We start from the raw sequence: 18,414 nt of genomic DNA, 5'->3' as shown, positions 1-18,414 counted from the left end.
TTTTTAAACAAATCCATGCTAATTGCAGTAAGAAAATACGTATGTAATAAGGTTCAACTGTAGAATTTACCATAGTTTGATGGAAATATATTTATGGTAGATTTATAGGAAATTTCAATCACTGGTGTAAAATTCGGAAGAAAAATTAAAAATATTTGACGGCGAACTTAATTAAATTTTGAATAAAATGTATCCCATGAAAATATTGAGATTAATTGGAAAAACTTGATGTTCAAAATCGATATCAATTACTGTAGTATTTATTGAGATTTTAAATTAAACGTTTCTATAACAAGCATAGAAAGGCTAAAAAAGAAAACTCTGGAACGGAACAAATAATACATTATACTTTTCCTTAATTGATCAACTATTTGAAACTTTTTTAGAAAAGCCAAAGTTTTGCTTTTCAAACAATCTAATACATATGCTAGATACGTAAGGTACTTGCAAAGATTTCACGTGTGATAAACCTCATCAGTCTCAATTTGACATCGGTACTACAACGATGCGCACTAGTGATACCTAGGCGATGAAATGATTTTTTTTGTTCCTTTCTACCGCACAGTTCCGCCTGTTGTATACCCAAATAATAGTGGTAATAATGGTACAATGAGCAGCTAATGTGGAATACCTATGCAAATGAGAAGCCCCCCTCAGCCGTTGATTGGTACCGCATCCATCCAATATGGCTTGGTCATGATGTTTGTGCGTTATGCAGCATACCTGCCGGTTGCTATCCACCTCCTCTTTGGCTGCTAGCTGGTTGGTGGCCATTGCCATTTGAAGAAAGAGCATTATTACCATTATTCCGGTTATTGCGCATCGGGGTGCGATTTTCGGCGGATCCATCATCATCCAGTTGGTACACTACTGAGCTGAGAAGATGTCGGTGACTGTGTAATCCACACACAGAAGAAGATTGCCCGGTAACACTCTCTCAGTACCACCTGTTGTTGGCTGGTCATATGTGGGGGGTTGTAGGAGAGAAGTGGGCTTTGGCTGATTTTGTTAAAATCATATTCATTACTTTGATTGGGGATCAGGAGTGGCACACATCACACCATAGATCTCTGGTGGTGGCGTTAGTTGGATGTAGGTCAATTTGTTTTCCATTTCGGTAATGTTCAGACATTTACGTCATTTCTGTACGAGAAGTTCGCGTATGACTTCATAAGGATATCCTGAATAGCGATGGACAGATTCGGCCCATATAGCCACAGCTGTAAAGGCGTGGCGTGGGTATCCAGCATGACCATGCTGAGCATGACGGGTTCGATTCCTGGTCGGTCTAGGAACTTTTCGTGAAGAAAACTTCCTTGACTTCCTTGGGCATCCTATTGAAATGGTCACAGAGCATTAGCTGAAAAGCAGGGTTTGTCCCAGTGGGGACGTTACACCAAGAAGAAAAAAGAAGAAGAAGTTTCGGCTCATAGGCTCATTTATCGCTTTACTTTTTACAATCTTCTAACACCTTATTTTTCGCATGTTGAGATAGAAAACAGATAATGTCAGCTTTGATTGGTCGGATCTTGGCCCTGGGTAGAAATCTACTTCGTCATATGCGTCAATTCCCGTCATATCAGATGGTAAATAACCGATAACTTCAGATATTCCAACTTACCTTTGCCAATGGCTCATCAGATGGAAGCAAAAAGGTGTAGACTATCAATAACCACCCCCTATAGCACTAGAAATCGAATAATTACGCAAAATTTCACGTTCCATTTTCACTCCACTTACGACTTCACAATGTTTCTCGTTTTTGCGTTTGCCAAAGCAGCTGCTAGAAGAATTGTTCATCACTGTTTAATTTTCACTTCGCCGGGTTCACTTGTGGCACCAACCTTCAATTCGCACCCCACAAAAGCTCTATATGGCACTTCAAAGTTTGTTTTTAATGCCGCAGAATGCAACGACAACTGTTCAGTTAATCAAATCAATCGCTTTCTATCGTCGGTAATATGTTTGTTTCCAGTTGTCTGCACCTAAGAAGGATGCAAGTAAATATGTGCCTGGATTTTCTGCATACGACACATCGTATTGCACAACCATAGAGAAATATTAAATACATTCTAGATAATGTTCCATCTCCATTTTACATAATTGGAGATTTCAATGCACATAATATTGCTTGGGGGAGTGATAAAACTGATGGTAGAGGAAATTTGATTATGGATATGGTTGATGAATTCAATTTAAATATTCTTAATGATGGATCATTCACTAGAATTTCGGTTCCTCCTGTCCATCATACGTGTATTGATTTATCTTTTTGTTCTAATTCCTTATCATTTATTTCTTCCTGGAAGATTATTAATGATCCTAATGGTAGTGATCATTTGCCTATTTTGATCGAAATTTGTAGTTCTAATAATAATCAACCATCTAATGAATCATGTGTTCCTGATCTGTGTAAAAATGTGGATTGGGTTAGGTTTGCTGATCTCATTTCGTTTTCATTAATCAGCTTTGATTATTCCGTATCTTCACTTGAAAACTATAAATTATTTTGTGAAATATTAATTCGTAGTTTATGTAAATCTCAAAAATTTAAGAATTTTTCCAAATCATCTAAAAATAAACGCTTGTCATTTTGGTGGGATAGTGATTGTTCATTGGCTTTAAAAAATAAATCAGATGCTTTTAAAAAATTTCGTCGTTTTGGCTCTAGGGAAAATTATTTCTTATATTGTAAGGCTGAAGCTCAATTTGTTAGAATGACTAAATTCAAAAAAAGAAATTATTGGAAAAATTTTGTAGAAAATCTTGATAGAGAGTCATCTTTATCTACATTATGGTCAGTTGCCAGAAATTTGCGAAATCATAATTCTTCCTCTCCAAAAATTTTGGAATATTCTGAAGATTGGATTCATAAATTTTCATCTAAGATTTGTCCAGATTTTGTTCCTCCGTTTATAAATTTCAAAAATCATCAAACATATAATTACTTTCCTGAGCTTTGTGCTCCATTTTCTATAGAAGAATTTAACTTAGCTCTATCCATAACAAATAACACTTCTCCAGGGATTGATAGTATAAAATTCATAGTGCTGCAAAATTTACCGCTTGATGGAAAATTACATTTATTAGCATTATATAATTCATTTCTTTTTGAGAATATTTTACCTTTAGACTGGCGTGCTATTAAGGTTATTAGTATAGTTAAACCGGGTAAGGATCCTTCGTTTGTTGATAGTCGTAGACCAATTAGTTTATTATCATGCCTTCGGAAACTTATGGAAAGAATGATATTAAATCGTCTTGAATTATGGGCTGAGAATAACAACATTTTGTCCTCATCGCAGTTTGGTTTTAGGAAAGGATCTAGTACTCGTGATTGTATTGCACTTTTGGCCTCCCAAGTTAATCTTTCTTTTAATAAGAAGCAGGATGTAGTTTCTACTTTTCTGGATGTTTCAGGAGCTTATGATTCTGTTCTCATTGATTTACTTTTTCAAAAATTAAATAATTTCAAAATTCCTTATTTAATAAGTAATTTTATATATAATTTGTTTTCTTTTAAAATTATGCATTTTTATCACAATGGTTCTTCAAAATTGATTAGATATAGCTACTTTGGACTTCCCCAGGGTTCTTGTTTGAGCCCTTTTTTATATAATTTATTTACAAGTGATTTGGCATCAGTTATTCCAAATGGATGTTATTTCTATCAATTTGCTGATGATAAAGTTTTATCTATCAGTGGTAAAAACAGAGAAATTATTCGACATTTTATGCAATGTACGTTAGACAATATTGATGTTTGGGCTCATAACAATGGATTTACATTTTCAGTTTCAAAAACCAAATTTATTATATTTTCACGTAAACATTCTACAGTCAGTTTTAATTTATATCTTAATGGTCATGAAATCGAGCAAGTTGATGATTATAAATATTTGGGAATATGGTTTGATTCAAAATTATTGTGGAATAAACATATTCAATACGTACAAAAAATTTGTTCAAAAAGAATCAATTTTCTTAGAACTATAACAGGGACTTGGTGGGGAGCTCACCCTTCAGATTTAATTACACTTTATAAAACAACCATTCGTTCTGTTATGGAATATGGATGTTTTGCTTTTGCTAGTGCTGTTAAAACGCATTTTTCCAAACTTGAAAAAATTCAATTTCGTTGTCTAAGAATTTGTTTAAAATTAATGAATTCTACTCATACTCAAACAGTAGAAGTCTTATCAGGAATCCTTCCTCTTAAAATTCGTTTCAATGAATTAAATAGCAAATTTATGTTGCAATGCTTCAATAATAATCATCCAGTAGTTAATATTTTGAAATACTTATTTGAAATAAATCCTACTTGTAGAATTTTAGATTCTTTTAATTATTGTTCTTCGGTAAATATCATACCAAGTTCGGTTCCCTTATGTCATTTCCATAATTATAGTATTGATATTCATTCATTTCATCTTCTAGTTGATTTGTCTCTTTATCATGAACTAAAACAAATTCCAAAATATGAATATCCTCGTTTTGCACCTATTTTATTTCAACGTAAATTTGTTGGCTTGGACCCTAATCAATTTTACTTTTCTGATGGTTCATTAATCCAAAATGTAGCTGGATTTGGTATTTACAATTATTCTTCTACATATTTTTTCAAACTACAATCTCCTTGCTCAATTTTTATTGCTGAATTAAGTGCATTATATTATACATGTACTTTGATCAGAAATTTATCGCCAAATATTTTTGTTATATGTTCAGATAGTTTAGGTTGTTTGAATGCTATCAAATCCACTAATTTTAATTTTAAAACGCATCATATGATTTTGAAGTTGAAAGAAGAACTATATAATTTACATCTCCAGGGTTTTGTTATCAAATTTGTGTGGGTTCCTGCTCATTCTAATATTTATGGTAATGAGCAAGCTGATGCTTTAGCCAAACTAGGTGTTCGTAATGGGGTTGAATATCGTCGACAAATTGCTTCATCTGAATATTTTACGGAGTTGAAAAATCAGTCGTTAATAAGTTGGCAATATTTATGGGATTCTAGTGATAAGGGACGTTGGTGTCATTCCATTTGGCCCATAGTTAATCAAAATTTATGGTTTAAAAATTTATTTGTTGGACGAAACTTCATTTGTACATTTTCGAGACTTATGTCTAATCATTATATATGTAACAGTCATTTATATCGTATTGATATAAAAGATTCAAATTTATGTGATTTTTGCTCAACCTATGAAGATATTGACCATATTGTTTTTAATTGTTCTAGATATGTTGTACCTAGAACTAAATTTATTGGTGATATTAGGATACATCATCACAGGGTTCCAGAATCTGTTCGCGATATTTTGGGAAGCAAAAATCTTTGTTTGATGAAAATACTTTATAGATTTTTGAATGATATTTCCTATATAGTATGATATTCCTTTTTTTCTAAATCTTTCGTTTCAGAGTTTGCAAGATATTTCAGCGGTAGATGACATTTTCATTCAAGATTAGGATTTTTGGCCCATTTTCAAGATTTGGCTCTGCTATGGATTTATGCCGTTTGAGCCTTTATTATAAGTTATTATATTACCTTTGTAAATGTTTTGTGAAAAGATGAAGAGTTTTTATGCCTTTTTGAGAACGATTTCATAAAGAGAAAAAGGAAATCACTCAAAGGGGCTTTTCCCTCTTCCTAAATTTTTGTTAAAAAATAAAACTAAACTAAACTAACCATAGAGAAATATTTCTTCGTTGCACTGTGATGGCGTATTATGATCTGGTGGGCAAAATTATTAATTGAAATATTCAGGCCGAACATTTCTATAGGTCCTAAGTGCAGATGAGAGGCTCTCTTTAAGTCTCCTCTCTTTCGATTATAACGTGCTTGTATTTATAAATTTTGATTTACTTCTGCGTCGGATGGTAGATTAAACAATCCTTTTCCGATTTACACATCACAAATTGTCAAAATGTCCACTGTGACATCGTAATAATTTAAAGAGAATCGGATCGAAGAGAGCCTCTCTTTTGCAGATTGGACCTTTAGATATGTTTGTCGCCATATTTTGGTCGATATTCAAAAAAGATGAGAGGCTGTAGCTCAATTTAAAAGTTTCTGCTCAATCGTACTTTGAACACATGATTTGATTTGGATTGCGAAGAATTTCATCGATTTTTCGAATTAACACCTACGGTAAAATCAGAATTTTTGACCATCCTTTGTACCATAGTGTCACGTAGAAAGCGTGCCGAGAATTGAATTCAGACTGTGCCCGAAATAAACGTGGACTAGACGGAAACAGAATTCGAGGGACAATTATTCAATCACGTTATTTTTAGGAAATTGTAGTTCTTCTACAATATTTTTTTACATGATATGGAAGCTAATTTATAAATTAGTAATTGATACCAAATTGGCCATGAGGCATTAGGTGAGGTGCAAGAAAAAAATCGATCATTATTGGTCGGTGCTTACGTAGACGGGAATCAGATGAAAACCGTATAGCATTCAAAAAGTCTTATTAAAACAGGAAAAAGTTGATTATGTTGTGCCTAAAATATTCATCGAGGAGGAAATAGTTATTTTACATGTTTTGGGGCGGATTTTAGTTATTGCACAATGCACATGTATTTATTTGCATGACTGTTCACTAGCAATCAATCTCAAATTGATCCAACAATATCTTATTTATGTCAGTGTCAATCTCAAATTATAAGTAATTCTTTGACATTCAATTAAAGAGGTGCAATTCTTTCAAAAATTTCACCACAATTCCTCCAGAGTCTAAGAATTGCATCAATAATTCTTCCCAGGTGGTGTTTTCCTCCAAAATTTCTCCGAGAACTTCACTAGAGATTTCCCCACGAGGTTCTTTTCGAGTACCTCCAGCGATTCCATCAGGATTTCCTGTCGAGTTGTTTCCATGAATTCTTTGAAAACATTTCCAGGAACTCATCCAGATTCTTCCGAGAGTTCCACCACATCTCCTCTAAGGGTTCCCAAAGAGTTGCCTCTAACAAATGCTTTGAAAATTCTTCAATAAACTTCAATACTGCTGAGATTCTTTCAGGAATCCTTCAGATATAAGTTTTTTTTCAGGAATATACCCAGAGATCTCAGCAGGAATTTCTCCTGTAGTTCCTTTAATGATTCCACTAATAATTCCTCTAGAAGCTCGTTTTCCAAGAATTTCTTTATTATTTTTTTGATTCTAAAGCAACTTTTAGTCCAGATTCCTAGTGGAATCCTGGATGATCCACTTGATGGATTACAGGAGGAATATATGGAGGATTCCTAAAAGAATCTCTGGGGAAATTTGCCAATTGGAATCGCCATCTTGTTCCTAGAGTCCTAAAGTTCTATAAAAATCCCTACTAGGGTATTGGTTCCCTTACTGCCGCAATTCTGCAAAGTGACGTAAGCGACATTGAAAGTTTTGGCCCATATTTTAGTTATGATGCATAAAACTCTTACTTATCCTCTAAGTTTCTTTCCATAGATGATAGATTACGACTAGATCTTGCATTCTAATACAGCAGGAATACCACAGTGTTATTCTTTCCCCAGATATTATATAAAATATACCCGAAAATATCGAAATTTTGAATGGCGCTTACGTCACTTTGCAGAATTACGGCAGCTTATTAAGCATGTGGCTCCCATTTTCATCCTACGAAAAACAAAGGATTGATTACTGCAAATTTTACAAGGAATCCGAATATGGAAAAATATCTGAGGGAGGTTTATGGCCGTGAATCGCATATCTGTCCCATTTGCATAGGAATTCCAGCACAGATGAGACTGAAAGTCAGCTTTTTACAGAAAAATAATAAATAAATCGAAGGGTAAGATTTATGAAAATTGAAATTATTTAACATCTTCGAGACATCATTTCAATCCAAAATCGTTTTTGAGTTATATTTTTTATAGAAGAAAATAAGGGTTTTTTTCATATGTCCTTTTCAAAAGTTAGGTTAGGAAAAGTGGTTATGTGTTGATGGAAAAGTAAATGATTCACGAAATCCAGTTCATGAGCAAAATGTCATTCAATTCGGAAAATATAGAGTAGAAATTGTTCTGGAAAGTCCTTAAAATAGTTTTTGGCGATCATCCAGTTATATACAGTTAGAAAAAAAGTCAATAGCTACTCATAAAAGCTCATAAAATCCTTCATTAAACAGATTGTTGGATGGGAGCATAAAACCGCCTTTCAGTACTTTTCGCATCAAAATCAGTATTCGTTGACAAGGTTATCATTCGGGTCAACAAAAAATGTTCAAAATGCGATTATTTACCAGAATAAGTGACTTTATTGGAAACATCTTTATTAACACCATAAAATAGTTACCAAGATACTAGAAAGTGGATTGCTATAAGATCTGCTCAACGGATTCTTCTTTGTCAAACAACATTCTTCGTTTTATCACAGTTTTCAACAAGTTTGAAAAGTAAAAACGTGTATTGCAACTGTTACTCTTGTAAAATCAAGCCAATCAGTATATACTTGTACAAGCAATCAGCATTAATGTAACACAGATTCGTTTTGTTCGATGGATTGCCTATGCACTGATTTCAAAATACTTCGAAGAAAGATTCACTAGTCAGCGGACATGGCTTTATCCATCGGAATTAGAGCAACGTGCCAAGTGAGACAGACTCTTGAGGATTGTTCTGCATATCTCAAAATAATTTTTGGTGTCTTTTAAAGCGTGTTAATAATTTTTAAAAATCATTGAAAAATTGATGTTTTGGTCGCCTTTCAGATGTCTTTGTTTCTTTTATATTGAATCGCAACAAATAACATATTTTATTTTTTTTCCCAATCATTTTATCGTAGTAAAATAGTTTAGTGGAGTTACACTCTTTTCCTCAAAGATACACGGAAAATAAAAATATCCATGAAAAAATGAATAAAAATAAAAATTGTTCAACAATAATCATAAAATCTCAAAATGTTTTCATCTTAATAAATCGGTATCCTAAATAGGTTTCCAGGAAGAATATAGAAGTGTAGGGCTGTTCAAAAATAAAATTTAGAAAAATCAAAAACCAAAATTCTTAAAATTGCGAATTTAAAAGAATTATCCTTCAAAACATGCTTAAATCGATTTTAGATGGCGAAAAATAATATTTTACCCTTTGGAGCCGGAGGGGTCAATATGACCCCGGCGATGAAACCGAGCATAATAAACGTGTTTGAGGCGAGAAAGGTTGCGGCAGCTATTGCGAAACAATCCGACTACAAAGGGTCAAAACAAAATCAAAAATTTTGGTATTTGAGGAACTCAGAGCTTTCATGACCAATTCACCATCATTGTAATCATATATCGAATGGCAGGCACAAAGATATTCTATTCCATTCCATTCAATTTCTGAATCGACCGGAAATAGAACTCAGATACCCTGAGTATAATCTTGCTAAATATAATTTCTAGACGATAGATAAATTGAAACATAATACGTCACATAATAATTCGAATTTTGCATGAAGCAGATAAACCAATCAATCAGGGAACTCAGAAAATTTCAGAAGATATATTTCCCTAAAAACATAAGCCAATTTACAGCAATTGCGATTCCCACTTCCCTTCACACTAACAAACGAATCACCCAGCATCCAAGTAACAAGACAAACTGCACCAACAGAAGTTTTTTCTTCAATTTTGATTCCGCGGGCAGTCACTCAAGTGTTGCGCACACAAACACAAATTCTCCCTTGTTGATTACTTGTTTGCGTATTTACCTACTCATTTATTTTTATTTCAGCTCAGTTTGTTTGACGTAGGTTTTTACCGACTGGATAGTTTCCGAAAATTTTACTTCCCAATGGCAGAATGGCAAATGAAATGCGCACTTGCATCACTTGTGCCATTTTACCACCTCACCCTTCCGTCGACGAAATATCGACGAACCTGGGGCTGGGGGAAAACCAGGAAAAAAATAATTATGTGCTATCACCCACACACCTTTTTCACTCTCGTTGTTCGAAATTGGACGCTCCAGTAGCGGATGGGAAGGTTGTGCTTTAAGGGACATTTTTAAATTCTGAAAAAAAAAAAATGTGGACATCTTTTTTGCACTCTTGATCTTTTGATACAGCGAATTGAGCGAATCAATTTTCAGAACTATTTTTGAAATACATATTCCAAATTAGATAGTTTACTATCTTACTATGGGCTGTCAACCAACCAAAGTTTTTATTTAGAAGAGTTTCAAAACATACTCAGCGAAAAAAACTATCGAATGAATTTTTGCTTTAACTAAAAATTATAAATGCCATAAGAATACCATATGGAAATTGATCGTGCTTGTTATGACCAATTTCATAGGATAGACTTATGAAAAGAGCAAAAAAAAATCTTAAAATGATGCAGACTGGAATCGATCGATGGACGTCGGGACCACTGAGCACGTGTTCGCTCCACTCGGCTACCGACGCTTGAGTAAACCGTGTTGTTAAATATGTATAAAAGCTAAACTGTGAGACGATACTGCGTCATATAGACTGTTTCAGAAATTATAAATACACTTTGTTTATTAAATAAAATGAACTGTTCTAATGATTTTTATCAACTTCTTTCAGAATATAGCATATTGTACCCCATATTTTTGCATTTCCTTTCAATTGTCTTGATATTTCGAAGAACAGTCAAGTTCTCTAACAATTAACTTCATTTTCCAAATGAGCATTTGCACAAAGGTGTTTTTATAATGATTTTAACATAAATTAAAGATAAATAATCTTTAAATACCAAAAAATATCAAACTTTTTATCACATTCGCTTTCTCAACAAGTTGTCTAAGGAATGCCTTGATCAAAATCTGGGAAAATACAATAAAGGCATTTCCACATCATTTTTTTCTGAGAACAAGTTTCTTATTTTTTAAGGTTTTCTACGGAGCATAAGAACTACCACACAGTTTTTTAGCTTTTCTGGACACATTTAATTTAAACTAATTTATTTTTTCAGCTCATTCGATTCTTCAGATGGCAAGGCTTGTCATACCATGAAAACGAATGCAGTAAGCAGTAATTAAGACATTCGTTTGCTTAACGTTTGTTGCTACTAGTGTTTACAATTGTTGTACAATTTTTTTTTGCATTGAGAAGGCCTGTAATGATGGTTTTTGAACAAATATTCCAGTAAAAATTACTCTTACCTATCGAGAAATATCTTTTCTTGTCGATACAGTAATTTTTATTGTGTTTTGGAATTTAAATATTTTATTTGTGAGATTTTTATCTTTTCAACTATGCTACATTTTCTGACCACTTTGTGCAACTTCAAATTTTATTCATCTAGTTTACAGAGCCCTATTTTTTAACTTTTACAAGAAACATCAACAAAGTTGATATTATTGGTTTCGTTAGCATGTGTACTATAAGAGCAAGACGAAACTTTTTTGGATATTGTGCTCAAATTGAAATGGTAGTCAATTGTTAGTGTATTTATAATTTCTGAATCAGTCTATAGAGCGACCTTATGAAATTCATTCTAGACATTATGAATTATTTAAAGGCCGTTTCATAAGCTACGCCTTATGAAAATCTTAAGTTTATTTGACTGAGTGCATGTAAATCAAAAGAATTTTGCATGATTTCCCCCTCTCTTTATTAACCCCCCTAGTGCCGCCCATGGCCTTTCAAATTCTGCTCCAAAACCAGCAAACTATTGAAACTGACGGGCGATCGACAACAAGGGGCTTCCAATCAATTATTACCATTGTTGCCTGGCGCGGATTGGCGAATACCTGTTCTGTGGGTTGAAGAGTTTGGAAAACAAACATCAACTGCAGCAGATAAATGGGAAAGTAGAACAACGAGACCCGGGTTCGATGGTTCGCCGCCGGTTCGGAAGAGGCTTTTGTGCTTATTTTGTTATTTGTATCAGCCAGCAGTAGCAGCGCATTAGCGCAAAAGACACACGCGGGGAAATGGAACGGGATTATACGGTGTGCAACCCGATGATAACTTTCGGGCGATGAGGTGTCAACAGGGTAGAAAAAACATCAATGGAATGGGGATAATCAGTACGGGGTTGCAGAGTGTATTTTGATCGATTTTTTCTGGATATCTTATCAGTGGGCTTTTCGGGGTTACTAGTGCAACTTGTCAACAACAGTGTAGGAAGTTGTATGAGCGCCGCTGATTGAGTTTGTCAAATTATATGTCTTAAAAATGTTTAGATATTTGAAAATAAAATAGTTTTGAATAAAATTTTCCACTGACAAAACAATAAGTAACGTGAAATGGAACAATTATATAACAACACCACAATTAGCACAGCTTACCGGGTTCAGTCCAGTATCATTGCAATGCATACATAATATTTACGAACAGTGTTTACACAGTACCAGTAGAGGAGACATTGGTGTGAGAAATTAAGCTGTTTAAATATTTTGCATTCCGATAGATCTCCCGAGTACGGTACGTGCATTAAAAATAACACCACTGAAGAAGAAATACTCTTATGCAAGAATACATTATAACAATTTTAAAAATTCCGAACTTTTGATTTTCTAAAAAAAATACCTAAATTGAAATGTTTATTTTGCTAAAATATACATTTTTAGAAAATTAGAAACCATTTTCAATATTTTTTGTAAATGCAAATATGATATTTTGTTATCTAAAATTTTGAAAAATTCGAAAATTTTTAGAGCATATAAAAAAAACTTTTGAATTTTCAAAAAAAAAAACTATAATTTTTATTCGAATGAGTGTAATCAGTTATTGTATCATTTAATTCCGCTCTCTTTTGCTTATCCTTTGACAAATACGCGTATTTCGACTATCACTTGTAATCTTCCTCAGTGTCAGTTATCCACTGGATAAGGGGAAGAGGGTATTCTGCTTAGAGGGTTCGAAAACTCGGCACAAGAATATAATTTTTCGAAAATTAGAAATTGTTTTTACATATATTTACATGTAAAGGGATACCTCATAAAACTATGATCCCTCTCCAGTATTGTATATTTTGACACAACAAGCACCGTACCGGTACTATCGGTGCAAACCCCCTCCACCCCCCTCCCCTCCCCTACTGTGTAACCCGATGCGAAACTGGGTAATAAATAGCAACTCGTGTCTCTTCGCGTACGGACGTACGTACGTACGCTCATCATTGTCTCTTTTGGGTTGTCTGTCAAGGGTAAATTCTGTTATCAGTTTTATCACGGCTTAGTTCGTGCTTCAGAAGCCTAAAGCCGCCAAAAAATAAAAAAATAAAAAATAAAAACAGAAACATACGGAACAAAATGTACAAAATTTACAAACAAGCAGCGGACAATTACATTTATAGAAGCTCTCGTACGCACTCTGTTTGACGGGCAGCTTGAAGTGGAGCTGTTTTCGATATAATTATTGCTTTGTGGGGGGAGCTGTTCCATGCCGAATTGGATATTGCTATTAATACCAATAGCTTTGTTTGTTTTAAACCCAAATGTTGCTCTTGTAAACCACCATAAAACCTGAAACATTACAAGGAATTGACAAACTTGCTTTGTATTTGATTCAAATATCTATTACATTGACCAATTGAAAATTTCAAATGTTTTCCGTGTCATCTGCAAAACAGCCGATTTGGCCGGATTTCGTGAAAATCGTGTCCCTGCTGTTGAGCCTGGCTCGTCGCATTAACCCTTCCAGAGAGATATTGAGGAGTAGGCATGAGAGTCCATCACCTTGTCGCAGTTCCCGGCGAGATTCTAATGAACTGGATAGTTCACCCAACACTCTTACGCAGTTTTGCACATTGTCCATTGTTGATTTCATTCAAGCTCCTAGGAAAGCCGTTCTTCTTCTTCTTCTTCTTCTTTTTGGCTCGACGTTCGCATTGGAACTTGGCCTGCCTATCTTCAACTTAGTGTTCTTAGAGCATTTCCACAGTTATTAATTGAAGGGCTTTCTTTGCCTGCCACTGCATGAATTTGTATATTGTGAGGCAAGTACAATGATACTCTATACCCAGGGAGTCGAGAAAATTTTCCCGACCGGAACGGGAATCGAACCCGCCGTCTCCGGATTGGCGATCCATAGCCTTAACCACTAGGCTAACTGGAGACCCCGTTGGAAAGCCGTTCTCATCCATGATTAGCTCTGTGCAATCGATACTGTGTCATATGCCGCCTTGAAGTCGATGAACAGGTGATGCGTTGGGCTGACCTGTTATCCACAGCATTTCTGGAGTATTTGGCGTACCGGGAAAATTTGGTCCGTGATCGACCGCCCGATGATCTGGGGTAGCATTTCGTAGCCGGCATTCAATATGGTGAGATTCTCACATTCCAAATGGACGTTTTCTTGTGAATGGAGCCGATTACACCTTTCTTTCACTTCTCCGGTAGCTGTTCGGTTTCCCAGATCCTGACTGTCAACCGGTGCAGGTAGGTGACCAATTTTGCTGAGCCCATCTTTATGAGTTAAGCTGCGATACCATCTATTACACATTTCAGCTCACGACACGAAACGTTGAGCATCTGGTAGAACTTCCGTGTTTCTTGAGAACGGCACAGCAGTTCTATTTCTTCACGATCCGCTTTTTCCTACCTATTGGCGTAGCTAGCTTTACTTTTTTCTTACTCACTCTCCTAAACAAACACGAGAAAGAGCGGGATGCATGAGGGGGCCTGTGCCCCCTCTTGCATCCTTCTTTTTCTCGTGTATGTTTAGGAGAGTGAGTGAAAAAAAGAAAAGGCTAGTTACGCCAATGTTCCTATCGGCGTTTTCCCTCCCGAAAGATGCGTGTCTGCTGCTTCCGCTTCAGTTTGTATCGTTCCACGTTCTGCCGGATGCCATGCTGCAGCATAACCACCCGCATTGCGTTCTTCGCCTTCGAAATCACTCTACACTCCTCAAAGGCCGTAAGGCCGAAGCGCGCAACTCCAGCCGAGGCAACGAATGGTAGATAGATGCGCGCTAAGCGTGACTTTGATCCCAGAAGATGTGAGCTTATGTGTGCCATTTGATACACCAACGCTGCATAGACTTCTAGGGAAACATGGCAATACCCATGGGAGTAGTATTGGACTGGATTCGGGATGCAGATGCACCATCGTGGGATTTTAGATTTACAGACGTAGCAATCCTCTTTAATCTCCTAGATTTTCGTATTCTCCTAGCTGTTTCAAGGTCCTGGTTGCTGAGAAGGATGCGCACGACATGCCGAATGACGGTGTTGACTCCGAGGTTACCCTGGCTCTTGCCACAGTATTCGGATGAGTTTGTTGTCACTATCTGTGACTCGAATTTGAGAGTATTTTTTTTTCTATGCCCCCGGTGATGACGAAGGCGTGTAAACGAAAGTTAATCAGCAAATTTTACGTACGGTGAGTCCTGCATTACTGATCCTATGGTCAACACGTCCTTGAGTAACATACCATTGGTTAGCTCCTGAACTGCGTTGAACATCACGTGAAGCTTCGGGGTAAATTATTCTCGAAATGTAATTTGCAGCTAGAAATGTTTCCATATACTTGTGATACAACTCATACTTCTCTGAATCACGTTCTAGTTGTCGTTTCATTGGTCAAGCCTATGAACTGTGTCATTACCGAAGAGGCGGTTCTACCGACCATCTTTGGTCTTTGGGTAAACCTAACTATAGCTTCACGTCCGCTTAGCGTCACGGACCGTTGTGCGAACGTAATGTTGCTCGCAGTGCTTTCCCTTTCTTGTCAGTTGTCGGCTTATCCTGAAATCTTCGATCTCCTGGAATTTGGCGATTAGCTGGTTCAAACACGGGCTTGATAGGTCCCAATGTAATCAGTTTGGAGCGGAGCAGATTGTTATGCGATGGCACCGATGAGCATGTCGACATCACCCGGAATGTTGAATCCTTAGTCCGCCAACGGTCGTCCGGGACAGGGATGGGAAATGTTATTTTGTCATTTGTTAATTTCTCTGTGCCTAGTAGGAAATGTTTATCGACGACATCATTTGATTTTCCATAACTAATCACCATTATGGTTTGGTGATGTAAACAGACGGAAATGTACACCAAAATTTGTGGAAATTGTAAAATGTCATGAATTTTTTTTTCATAAAACTCCGTGACATTTCTCATCTGCGAAATTAGTTCGCAATCTTCGAAAATACTTATTTATCTTACTGATCAAACTAAGGCCTGAGAGTCATCTGCTGTTCGTAGGAGTCTCGCTGTTTCTCAAGTTTCGCACTCTTCGAAAAGTCCGCGAATCGTCTTCGGAAAGACAGCAAATAAATGTTGATGTTGTAGTCGAAGATTCGTGACTTCATGTTGATCGTAACGGCCTCGGTGATGTTTGTTATCAACCCAGAGATACCCTTGAGCGGTAGGTTGATTCGGTGTGGCTTCAGTCACAACTTCTCTGACGGATTCGATGTTATGAAGTTGACCTATTGCACTGAATCCAAAAGAGCATGGACGGCGTATTGTTGACCATTGGAATCTGCGAGGTTGACGACAGCCATTGCGAGAAACACCGACGTGAACCAGTCGTTCTAGGCGAGTTGACTGGTGTCGGCTGCCCTTCTAAAACTGGCTGCTCTGGAATTGATTCTAGAGACGGTCCTTCGTATAGCAGTGTGTGATGGGGTTTTTCCACTTCCGATAGTTTCCGGAGGAGAATGAGGCTTTACAGTGTGACGCGCAAGGACAGTTTCGGCGCAGACCTAGTTGATTCACCAAACGGATTTGTTTGGCGACGGAGATTTCTTGGAATCACTTGCAATAATACAAGCCATGCTGCGAATCGTTGCAGACGGAGCACTTCTGCTGTGGCTGAGTGTCTTCGTCGGTGCTTACGAAACTGGAGCTTTGAGTTAGAACCCTTCCAACGTGCTTCAGAGAAGATTTCGATGCCGGAGCGAGTGCAGTTTCAAGCAAATATGTGCGTTGTTCAAGAAACTCGAGGAAATCTTCCAGTATTGGAGATGCCTGCTTCGTAGCGATTTTGTCTGACCACTGCTGTTGGGTTTCTGGATCTACCTTGACTAGGAGGAGACAGATTGATGTCCTGCGTTGAATGACCTGAAGTACCCACTTGACATCGTCACCTGTTTCGTGAAGCTTGCGTAGATTGCCCACAGTGGCATAGCGGTGGTGCTTGGAATGACACCGAACCGTTAAATGTGATGGTTGATTATCTGGTTCTTCCGGTGGAACCGTTTCCTCGGAACGTCCAGCGTTCCAGTGTTCCAGCGTAGGCGTTGTCTTCGACCTTAATGTACTTTGAAAGAGCAGCTGCTCCTTTAATAGCGTTTCCAGATAGAAGTGACGTTAGGGAAGATTCAAATATTACGTCCATCAATTTTTGGGATTTCTAGACCCCCTCCCCCTCTGTCACGCTCTTTTCTATACCTAATACACGTACTGTCACAATTTTCTAGAACCCACCCCCCCCCCTCCCCCAAATGTTGGACGTAATTTTTGAACGTTCCCTTAGCCGTGGATTGCTGTGCACGGCACTAACGAACAAATTGTAGAACGAGTTCTATTCCCCGTTGTCTCCCGAATAGGTATGAAGTATTCCCTTCGGAAAGTGCAGCTCGAGAGGACCAATGTAGTGTTTAGTTATTGGACATCCGCCGGTTTCGAGCCTCCAGATGACGGTGATAACGGTACATTGTCTCGGCAGTTACTTCGGAATAGAATATTGAGCTTCACAGAAATCTTGCCTCAGTAGGTGCAAATTTTCGAGTTCGGCGTTGAGCTCGTTGAGATCGTTGAGATGGTTCAAGCTTGCTAACTGGAAACGAAGATCGCTTCAACTTTCCGTCTACAGCTGGCCCATCGTGAACGTAGGCATCCTGTCATAAATTTAGGTACTGGGTCGGAAAGAGTAAACTCGCGGAATCACTTACGCAATAGAGACTTTCACTGAACAACGGATTGGCTTTGCCGAATTTCAAACGCGCGGATCACTTCTTTGCTATAGATGACAACTAGAACGACCGATTGTGCATCCATTATTGTGTTTCTATCTTCTATCGTAAAGATGTTTTTTTTATCTCAAGTTTGTTTCTTTCAGTTGTGTTATGTTATGTTCGAATCTCCGGAAAATCCCCTGGATATATTATGTCCGAATCCCCAAAAGGGATGATGACTAAGCAACTTTGTCCATAACCTCGGAACGTATTATGATCGAATCCTCGCGCTCGAATCTCAAGCAGGCATTTCGTTCCGATCCTCTTAAGTTCAAATCCCTGGGTTGGATACTACCATCTGTTTTTGTTCGTCTCTATTCGATTTTATCGAAATCTCTTGAAGGGATTCTGTCCAAATTGCCGGAGAAATTCTGTTCGAAGCCCTGTAATAGATTCTGCCCGAATCCTCGACAGACATTCGGTGCTGAATCTCGAGAAGGAATTCTGTATGAATCTACTCAGAAGGTACAAACTTATTTCCTGTTCGATACTAAATATTTTGACGATTTCAAAAACGTTTGAAAATGATAAACAATGCATTTTT

General features: G+C 36.9%; 1 protein-coding gene across 5 annotated transcripts in view; it reads right to left on the bottom strand.

Moving 5' to 3' along the window:
- The window catches only part of LOC109399713 (homeobox protein 5), a 425,270-nt gene that overhangs the window by 370,221 nt on the left and 36,635 nt on the right, over window positions 1–18,414 (bottom strand). The window lies entirely within an intron of this gene.

Source organism: Aedes albopictus, chromosome 3 (genome assembly GCF_035046485.1).
Source record: "Aedes albopictus strain Foshan chromosome 3, AalbF5, whole genome shotgun sequence".
Taxonomy (NCBI): domain Eukaryota; kingdom Metazoa; phylum Arthropoda; class Insecta; order Diptera; family Culicidae; genus Aedes; species Aedes albopictus.
The sequence above is the reverse complement of the archived record's forward strand: the minus strand, read 5'-3'. Positions and strand labels throughout refer to the sequence as shown.